The sequence below is a fragment of the Silene latifolia genome, chromosome Y (assembly GCF_048544455.1).
Source record: "Silene latifolia isolate original U9 population chromosome Y, ASM4854445v1, whole genome shotgun sequence".
Classification (NCBI taxonomy): Eukaryota; Viridiplantae; Streptophyta; class Magnoliopsida; order Caryophyllales; family Caryophyllaceae; genus Silene; species Silene latifolia.
In genome coordinates, this window is record NC_133538.1 from 270,792,544 (window position 1) to 270,803,990 (window position 11,447).

Below are 11,447 nucleotides of genomic sequence, written 5' to 3' on the forward strand. Positions count from 1 at the left end.
TAATATTTGCTAGATATTTGCTTAGTAATTTACCTTAAAATTGATTACTAATACTCATATATTACACTAATAATATTAGTAATTTGATTGAACAATTTGGATCATCATTTCTCAAGTTTATGAGAAATATGAAAGAGTAGAAGAGAGAGGTATGCATGAATGAATTAAGTTGCATGTAGAGAATGAATACTACTAAAAATAGAGAACAAAATTCTCCTCTTTTCTACATGGAAAACCGGTGGGAGGGAGCATATGCCAAGGGTTGACATCTTTTCTTTTTGCTTTTGGTCTACACAATAAAAAGGTGTGTAAGGCCTAGGTAGTGTAGGTTTTGATTAAACTATTCTTATCACATAAAATAACATAACCACAACCCACTACTACACCCTCCATTTCGGTCCTCCTCATAAAATGGACTACCATTTTATTTTGTACATTTGTTATTTGTCACACAACATGTCACATGTATTATTTTACATGTTATTAATTAATTTAATGCATATTTATCACATAAATATCATTTATGAATTAATTAAATTACATCCAACAAATTGACTAGTGATACTTGATCACATAAATAAAATGTGTCGTTTAATTATAATCCACAACATCTTGTAATTATAATTAACCATTAATTCTTATCTCTATTGTTTCTCAAACAATAATCAATTTTAGTAACAAAGCATTTTTATCACTAAAATAAATCTTATTTAATCTCATTACAATAAGAAATAAATATTCTCTCTCACAAATTGAATTGTTCAGTTTTAAGGAATTGATTAACTTGTATCGTCATACAATTAATCAACTTAACAGATAAGGGCATCATCCTTTAGGTGTGACCTTAAGGGATCAACTGACCACCACCGTCCCACGACAGTAACGTCAAACTCTAGCAAGCCAATCGTTACCGATTAATGTTGATCAGTTGACTATATAATTGAGTCATCCCTTACGTATTCTTTATATGAAATTTAATTATGATATTAAATCATGTGATCGCACTATTGTCGACGACACATTTCACAACACGAGAAAGCAACGGGATCCACATCACCACCATAGGTCCTAGCCGTGTTCGATGCTAGTTGATTTGCAATCCAAGCATAACTTCCTTGGCGGTTAGCTTCAGCTGGAGGGGGAGCGGGTGAGCATTTTGTTGATTAGCAAGCACTTGAGTGAGAGCTTGCATGATAGCATTATCCACAGGGGTTGGTCGCACCATCTTCTTCACAAGAGAAAACATGTTAGAACCTATCACAAAGCATACACAAAAAGGCTACCAACTTAGGTCCTTAATTCTACCCATCTCTCATTCATTATTCAAGGTCAAGTTAAAATTTTTAAGTTGGGGTACACGTGTGTGCGTCGGGACAATATATGCTCTGATACCAACTGTGACACCCCTCGTTAACGCAATAAAAATACATAGTAAATGCAGCGGAAAACACGGGATTTTTAAAACTTTCTGAGGCTTCTTTTGAAGTCCCAATGCGAGGTATCACCAACAACGATAAATAGGTATAGTAAGTTAAGTTAAGTTTACAACACGAGTCTATTTATTGGGGAAAAGATATCCCACGAATTAGCATAAGTTTAAAAGTAGGTGAGTCTATTAAAGCGATAACTAAATAAGGTCCAGGGTAAGAACTCGCTAGCTCACACGATCTTCCCCACTTAAGCTTCAGCACCAACCTGTCATTCATAATAAATATGAAAGCCACAGTCAGTGGGGAGTAACTCAGGGTCCTCCCAGCCACAATATGTCAAAATACAAGTAATTAAGAACTTAGTTAAACAAACAAGCACAAGGATAAATATTTACATTAACAAGAAAATCATGATTAGTAGGCATGAGAGAGAATAATTATGCATGTATGAGAGAAGAATAGTCAGATCATCCGATCACACATTGACCCGACTCAAAGTGTAAAACATATATAAAGTATGGACGGAGTATCCGCCTTAGAGGCTACCTTTAAAGCATGTCCGAGATACTACACACAAGACCTATCCCAGACTCCAACCTCCTGGTAGGACGACGATCATAATACGGTCCTAGTCTAAACCTGGATCCAGATTCTCGGGATGGACATCACCCGATTCGACATGCGGTGACCTATCCGCATCCAAGACTCAAAACATGGCACACAGTCCGTAACCAAAGTTCGAGTAACCCCAAATCGGAAACATGGCACACAGTCCGTAACCAAAGGTCCAAAGAGGCGAATGGATAACCCAATCCGGAAACATGGCACACATATCCGTAACCAAAGGTCTGAAAGGGTAAATAAGGAATGTCAAGTCGTCATGCATTGTAAGAACTTCAAACTTGGGTCACAAACAAGGGTAACCATAATCACATGCTCATCACGTAAATATGTCCTAAATTGATCACTTATTAATCATGGAAAAGATACATGCATAAATCATTGTTTAATATATGTTATAGGCGAAGAAAAACAATCAGAGGGGTCTCAGTCGATTGTGGGCCGGCGACCGGCCCACCGGCTGGGACTCCTGGTGAACATTAATTTTCAATAAAACAATCAGGGGGTTCCCAGCCGGTCCAGAGCCGGCGGCCGGTTCACCGGCTGAGACCCATGGTTCATTTTTGAAATTTTTTTAAAAAGGCCAAATGTTACAGGGGGTTCCCAGCCAGTCCAGAGCCGGCGGCCGGTCGGCCGGCTGAGACCCACGACATATTTTTGAAATGTGAAACAACATACAGAGGGTTCCCAGCCGGTCCAGAGCTGGCGGCCAGTCCACCGGCTAAGACCCACTGTACGCGTGAATCGCCAAAATCGTTTCTCAAATCATTTGCAAACAACCACAAATCGTTCCACAACAATTATTTACCTGTCCTAACATGATTCTAACCAATAAAAACAACCACTACTACAAATCCCTTACATTAATGACACTTTCGTATTGATGCTTTCATAAAGCGTGGACCTCATAAATAACCCTCCAATTTTATAATTTAAAGAACCGCCATTCTACAAATTAAGAAAGCGGCATTTGTTAAAATTCACCTAAAAATCCCGCTACTAGTCTAATACCCCACTACCTAAGCCGCTATCTCTATCATTTTTTATAAAGAAAAAAACCCAACCCCTAAACTTCTAGTTCAATCATCAGCGAGAAACACGATTCAATCTGCCGATCAACTGTAGTTCTTCAACTCGATCACAAAGATCCAATTTGCCTATTACATATCATAGGTACGGTTCTACTTCTCATTCATTTTCAATTACTTGTATGTTATTGATGGTAATCTTAATTGATTCAATCGTATTATGGTCGTGCTTCATACTTTCGATCAACAATGTTGATTAAGTTTGATAACTTCAATTAATCGTAAGTTATTGACTCGTAAGTCTCAAAGTTATGGTTTTTATTTTGGGTTTGATTTTTTTCATTTTCTGTCTTCTAACAACAAGAATGTGGTGTCTTTTCGGGACACATTCAGATACTTCGGTTCACGTTGTTGGTTTGTTGGAATATGCAGGGTATTCTCTAAATGTCTGTGTTTACCAATTTGGGTGTATAATCGAGAGTTGATAGATTAATTGTGCTGCAACTTTGTATATGATGATATGGGATACAGGCAAACAAAGTAGTGAAAATTTTAGTTCCTTTTTGGTCGAGTCTTTGGGTTTTGTAGGGTTAAATTATCGCAGAAATCCGCAAACCAACCAACACCTTTGTGAAAAGTCGAATTTAGTAAGGGATACATAAATCAACCTATTAAAAATGTTGTATACAAGACAAGTATGAGCTAAATCATACTTCTTCAGGTCTTTAGACAGGCTTTTTTTTTTTGGCAAAAGGAGCCATAAGACCATAAAGCTAATGTGATTTTAACCCAAGTCATTACTCATGTCTGACTGCGACGCCTTTTACTATTACCAATAAAGGTAGTTGATTGCGGGATGCGTTTGTAAAACAAGTTAGTAATAAATAAATGTGTGTACCTCCTTGTCATTCTTTTCCTTGTTCTCTTCCGACTTCTTTAAATACTCTGATCATTAAACACCATAAATTGGACATAATCTTCGAAATAAAAGGAGCAAAAATTTCAAAACTGTTGATTACTTTGAAGAAGAGAGCATGTCCGAGAATCGTGATTTCAATAGCAAGTGCCGCCGCCAAAATAGTAGTAGCAGTAGCGGTTAGAAGAAGGCCTCTTCTTCCTACTTGACCAACTTCTAATTTAGTAGTTGATGCCGGAATATTTATGACGTGTTCATGGAGTTCTTGACCATTATTACTTACGGCATAAAATACATATACTTGGAACTTGTAAGCCATTGTATTGGATTTTTCTTTGTTAGTCATTTAATTACTAGCTAGTTGCTGATGAAATGGAAATTTGGTTAGTAGTTAGTATTGCTGAGTGTACATGGTCAAGGCACATGCTATGAATTCCCTAGTTCGTGTACCTGAAGAGCTGATGGCATTAAGAAAATCAGCATGTTCTCAACATTTTAAAAATATATTTAGTTTTACGCATACTCGTATTTCTAAGTGAAAACTATTTAATTAGTTGATTTTTTTATATTGTTTGATTATGAGTTCAAGGCAATCAACTCTTCTGGAATTAAATCCATAGTTGTTCGTGGTAAATTGTGTCGTCACTTTTCCGGAATTACATCCATCGCTCTCCTCGTCCTCGTCCTCTTCGTCTACCAGATCTTGTCCTTTCTTTCTCTTTCCATCTTACTTTATTCTCCAATTCATCTAATTAGCTGTTGCTTTACTTAAGCTATGTGGGGTAAAAGGGACTCTGTCGAGATATTTTATAGCCTGTTAGAGACATGTTTTTGTAGTCATTTTTTAGTTACTTTGTCTCCGTCACTGACTATTGTTGGCTTTGGTGTACTGAGAACAGTTTAGTTATCCGATAATGGCTGTTGAAAAACTGATGTACCAAATCACAAAAAGAATAATCTTTTGTACAAACTTAAGCTACATGTAACGATGGTGATTGCTTAGAAGTCGGTCAGTAGGATGTGTGGTCGAACTTTTTTTTCATGGAACAAGCTTTTGGTTCATCATTTTGTAGAGGTTCCGAGATTTTACATGTTCCTTTGGTGAATAATTGACCTGGACTTCTCTATCTAATTCATAGTCGTGAGCTTCACCTATCTGGTCTTGGTAGGTTCGTGACTAGGACTTTGACAAGATTGTCTTATGGATGAGTAATTATTGGTGCCTTCAAAAAGGCTACCCAATCTTTTAAACTTAAGATGAACTAAATCTCCAAGGCGACTATAAAGCTAAACTTTGTTAAGTTAGTGTTTGTAGGTAGGGCAATGTTAGACACTTACACAGTACTCCGAACTTGATCTTCTATGTCTTGTACTTTGTCAAATTTTATACGGAGTAATTAACAATATAAACCCTCAAACAATGGAATTTTATTCCTCTAATGTGTGTGCTCTAATTTAAATGACATGTTCATAAGTGAAATCACAAGATGAAATTTTGATATATTTTTGGTTCATTTGTATAATTGTATTTACTATTAATGTTCTTCTGTTTTCTCGCGATGATCGTCCTACAAAGTTTGATCTTGGTTCGGACTTACCCGCATTTCGTACTAGAGGCTTTCTATAAAGAGTGGTATTCTCTTAACTGTTATTTTGAGGCTTCTATTTTGTACAAGCACAATTTTGATAATCTTATTCATCTTTGTAACTCAAATGACATAAATTCATGTCTTATAGAAGTATTGTGAAATATAAAATATGTTACTAGTATTGCCGCTTTAGAAACAGTATGTCGTCATTACCATTATTTTGAGCAAATAGTTTGACATTTAAACCAGTTGTGAATTGTGAAAATATTTTATCACTTAGAATATGCTCTTAGTTCATGTAAGTATTATTATGGTTCATTATAATTGTCTATGTACTTTTATATATATTCATTATTGATGCGAATAACCTCCAACATTGATGTTTCGAACCACTTGTACACTGGTTTATTTCAATAGGTTCATCAAAATGGAAAACAGTCAATGCAAGATTGTTCCTCAAATTATTCACATGTGATGTAAGTACACCATTAAGAGAGTTTTCTTGTTAAGATATATGTTTCCTTGTCAAAATTGGTTTTTAGGTTTTGATTAATTTTAAAATCATAGTTTACCGTCTTGTTGCACAACTGAAAGTTGAACCATTAAGAGGGTTCAATGTTCTCTTCTCTTAATGTTTTATTTTAGGATAGTGTCATAGTGCAACATGTTACTTGACACAAAGAAGACTTGAAAGCACAAAAAGCAGTAGTACTATGATGACTTGTCTGTAACCAATCTTCTATTTTTTTCCTCTTACAAAATTAAGACAGCGGTGCATATACCATTTATTGGATGCCCAGACTACTTGAAACACTTTGATATGCCCAATTTCCATAAAACTTGATCCATAGCAACCACTGGAGGCAGAATAACCTAATAGCATCAATTTTAAAGTTTTCCATACTTGGTAATGTGGGTAAATTTTACCGAGCATGGAGGTTAATATTTACCTAAGTGTGTCTTTTTACTATTTTGAGCATCCTTTGTTAATTTCTGTCGCCTTTCTTGGTCTCATATTAGTTGAAGTCTTGTTGCTTGTGAAGTGTTTGGAAAAGCTACAATGAAGTTATAGGCATGGCAAAATCGAACATGAACATGGCTAGTACACGGGTATGCTTAATTTTTTTACTTCTCTGTTTATTTGATATTTGATAGAGGGTATTACTGTAAGGTGCTGGAATGATGAAGGATCATTTGTAGAGCTATTCTATCAGATTTTAGCTTAGATTCTAATATGTTTTGATGAGTTTCGTTTCAGATGACCCGTTTAGTGTTACTCCAAACTATACCATGGCCAAGACCCTTGCTTTGTTTATTACAGTGTGAGTGTGAGTGTGTGTGTGAATGCCGCTTATATGCGGAATGCCTTGCTTTGTGTATTATAGTATCGCTGGATACCAAGCATTAAACATCATAGATTCATAAGTTACTATATACTTCCAGTGAACGCAAGTGAAACTAGTGAAAGCAAGCATGAGTGAAACCAGTGAAAGCAAGTATGAGTGAAACCAAGTATGAGTTAACTAGCACTGTTGCACACGTAATTGGAAACAATCATCAGAAACTGGAGATATGAAAGTGAAAGTACAACGTGACCTATCCAACCCCTGACATCATAGTCCTACTCAATTATTTGTCACATAACTAAGACTATATATGAGCCTTTATGTACAAAGAATCAATCATGTGGTGTCGTTTATTAATTCTTTTGCATTCTTTAGATCATATAACATAATAGAAATATGAACTTTTGCCTTTCAAATCTTTCAAGTAGATTAAACAAAGCCATATTCCTAGTTTGATTATTACTTTATGTTATTCCTGGCTTTAGTGTATATGTAATATGTACTAATCAAATATATTCATATAAATTATATTTTGTTTGCCCGTTTTAGGTTTCAGATTCATCAGATGGTGACGATGCGCCTTCATATGTTGATTGAAGTCCCATTGACATTGCGTCTACATGATTGAAGCCCCTACGACGTTTAAACTACTAAGTGTCCTTGTCGTACAAGTTTATGTTGGATTTTACTATCATCCGGATCGCTTTTGATATTTTTGATTTTGTCGTACTATAAAGTACGTACTAGTTAAATTGCCAGTGCTATAGTATTTGTGATGAAGACGATATGTATCAAATGTATGATTATTTATAAAAGTACGTAAGTATGTACTACTTCATTATATATTGCATTGTATTTTTTTTCATGATTTAGTAATAGTTAGTAGTACTATTACTTCTAGGTCTATTTAATTAATCTCTACGATTTTATCAAGAAATCAAATTCTCAAAAATCTAATCGCCAAAATTATACCGTGACAAAAAGAAATGTCAATATATAAATAGTTGACGTGTAATTCTATCTCATTGAGTGACACATAAAAGCATCAATAGTCGCTTAAGACGCTTAAAAGCGTCAAATTTGTTGACAAATAAAAGCGTCAATAGTTAATGAAGACGCTTAGAAGCGTCAAATTTGTTGACAAATAAAAGCGTCAATATTCAATGAAGACGCTAAAAAGCGTCAAACTTGTTGACCCAAAAAAGCGTCGACGGTCATTGAAGACGCTTAAAAGCGTCAATTTTATTGACAACTAAAAGCGTCAATAGTTCATGAAGACGCTTAAAAGCGTCATATTTGCTGACCAAAAATAGCGTCAACAAATAACGACGCCCCAAAAATTGACGCTTTCTTAAAGCGTCAATAAACAAAAAACTGACGCTTTAAAGCGTCGAAAAACGCTTGAAAAAGCGTCATTAATGCAAGGTATGTGTAGTAGTGAACATAATTGAGACAGAAATTCAACCAATACAGATCAAAGACAATAAAGGGTGAAACTTTTCCTTAAACATGTGAGAAATGTTATTCAAGTATCCTAATCAACATCCATTCACCACAAATCATGCAAGACAACAAATTTAACAATCATATGAGTCTAATACTACACAAATCACACAATTTTAACATAAAAGTCGAGTAACCCATCACCGTTACCTTCTTTGCACTTCAATCTCCTATTGAGTCGTCAATAATGTAGCTATCTTCCTCCGGGTCGTCCAAGCTTTCCCCTAAACACAAAAATAAAGATATTAAGTCAAGAACTCATGTTCTTGTAAGATGAAAATTCTGAAATGAGAAGATGGTGACTTTCTTACTTAGAAATAAGGGGAATGAGAAAAGGAAGAGAATGGCGCGAAAAGGAACGAGATTGGTGAAGAATTGAGTGAGTTATGGTGATTTTAGGGTTAAGAAGAGATGGTTCAACAATGGTGAGGTGTTTGCTTAGGAATTTCAGAAATTAGAAGTGAGGGAGATGAAGTTGTGAGGGTTTAGTTGGGGATTTTGTGAAGAGAAAAGAGAAGGAAAAGACCCATGAGTCGAAATAAGCCCAATAACTTGAAATTGAGTCGGTTCCTACTAGAATTTTCGTCTCAAATCTACTATAACTCAAGACGGAGAATATTATTATTAAAATCTACGTTGTTATCTCCGTTACACGACTATGACGATATTTTATAAAAATAAGTTTTAAATAATAATTATTTAATAAAAATTACTTAAAAGTTTATTTAAAATATAAGGAAAACGCGAGGTGTTACACACCTACACATCGTTGAAGAATCGACATCGCTTTTGAGTTTTTCTCGGCCAACTTGAAGTTATTTTCATTGTAATCCTTCTTGGCCTTGACTTTAGAAAAACCGGTCATGATGTCGGTTTCCTCAATAACGATAGGTCCATCCTCAATGATTTTCCAACATTGATAATCGGTACTTTTGATATAGTGCTCCATTTTGAGCATCCACCATCCAAAATTCTCACCGGTAAAGACCGGGATCTTGGAGTGTTTTGAGGAATCCATATCCCAAGAATCAAACTCTAAGGAGATTAGCCTCGATCAAGAGCACGAGGCTCTGATACCAATTGAAGAGTTTAGGATTCCAAGTACCTAAGAGGGGGAGGGGGTGAATTAGGTACTATTTAAAAAATTTCAAGTTAATCTTTATTGTCTTAAAGCAAGTTGAGTAACAAGTGGATACATCAAATAAATCGAGTAGTTAGAAGTGTATCACGTTGTTGAAGAAAATTGCTAAGATGAAAAACCAACGGTTGTTCTGACTGTTGCTTGTTTGTCTTACCAAATGAGGTTAAGGCTACAGACCATAAGTAACAGTATTTAGGACCGTTGTTAAAGAAAAACGCAAATGAAGTACAAGTAAAATAATTGCACCCGAATCAAAAGTAACGAGAGATCAACACAATGATTTTTGAATTGGTTTGGCCAATGCTCTAAGGGCCTACGTCTAATCTTCCTTTTATTGATTAGTTACGTGATCTACTCCAACTACTTAAAACCCTTACAATAAAAAGGACAAACAACCTACTCCTGTTGCGACAAGAGTTCAAAGACTACTCCGTCCAAGAACTCGACACTCTAACTTAGAATGTTTACAAGATCAAGTTTCCTCAAACTGATTCATGAAGAATTGATAAGGACAACTTATTGATAAAACGATTATAGGTAAGAGAGCATTATACTTAAAGTAACGGTATTAAGGACTGTTGTCACTGGAAGACTTAGAAAGATTTTGTAAATGAAAGAAATGCCTTGAGTTCTTTGAAAAACAATTTTGCAAAACACTTTGAGATTCTCAGAAAAAGTCTTAGTGAATGAAGGGAAGTAGTGCTCCTTCTTATAGAGAGGCAAACTAGGGTTTTTAAAGTCAAACCTTTTGGTAGAGCAAATATTTTGACTTTTCCAAGTTTGCACAAAAGGGAGTATTTCCAAAGGTGAAAGAAGAAAAGAAGCTTTGTTATTATCTTAAATGGTCTTTGTAAATCAGTTACAAAGCAAAGTTGACGATCAAGTGAGGACATTTTAGAAAAACAATTTTGGAAAGAAATAAGTTCTACTTTCCCAAAAGACATGATAAAATTAATCGCCAATTTGAGAAAAAAAACCTTTTGAAAGATACCATTGGGATATTCTTTTCTTAATAAAAAACCTTTCATTAAATTCAAATATCAAAAATGAACATTTCAAAAATAGAAGTTTGTATTTGGAGGTTGAGTATTTTTGAAACCAAAGACTCTCTTCAAGTGACACGAGTTAGAGCAACAGTCTTGCTTACTGTTGCCTTGATAAGCAGACTGTTGTTGAACAACAGTCTTGCTTACTGTTGCCTCAGTCAGTAGACCATTGCTTATAATTGTTGCTTAGTACCATACTTTCTTACCCCTACATAAGTGACTATTACAATACAAATCTTGGGTAGCTTCATCAACACTTTTTGACGTTGAGCATTTGATAAATTCTTGATTAGGAGGTTGGACTTAATCCTAAAATGGAACACTTTGAAACCCAATTATAATGGGCAATGTTATCATCAACAATTAGGTTCTAAAAGGAGAAGTAAGTACAAACTGACAAATTTCAACATCACAATTGCGAACCAACTCATATAACTGTTAGAAGTCTACAATAATCATATCACAAGGCTATTTCATATAAAAATCAGAAGATCGGCTCCCATAAGAATTACAAAGTATTAAGTACAAAACTAACAAATTTGAACAATCACAATAGCGAAAGTGGCGAACTACCTCCGCAATTGTTTGGCGATAAACATCGGAATCATTAGCTAAACCACGCAAAGAATACTTGTAATCAAAAACAGTTGAAGCAATCTACACGATACAAAAACGAAGAAATTCTATGAAATTAATAAATTAGAACTAGAACAAATTATAATTAGCGAACAATTGAAGGGGTGAAAAATGGAGTAAACTGACGGTAAAAATGGTGTACGAAGAGTGTGCGACAGCAGAGAAAGAAGCCATCGTCGGAAAAATGCGTT

At 35.1% G+C, this 11,447-nt stretch overlaps 1 long non-coding RNA gene across 1 annotated transcript; it reads left to right on the plus strand.

Moving 5' to 3' along the window:
* The first annotated feature begins 5,557 nt into the window (after positions 1–5,557).
* LOC141626462 (uncharacterized) lies at positions 5,558–6,630 on the plus strand. The gene is made up of 3 exons (XR_012536042.1): positions 5,558–5,628; positions 6,002–6,060; positions 6,605–6,630. It is a non-coding gene; the product is annotated as an uncharacterized LOC141626462 (long non-coding RNA).
* Positions 6,631–11,447: the final 4,817 nt, after the last annotated feature.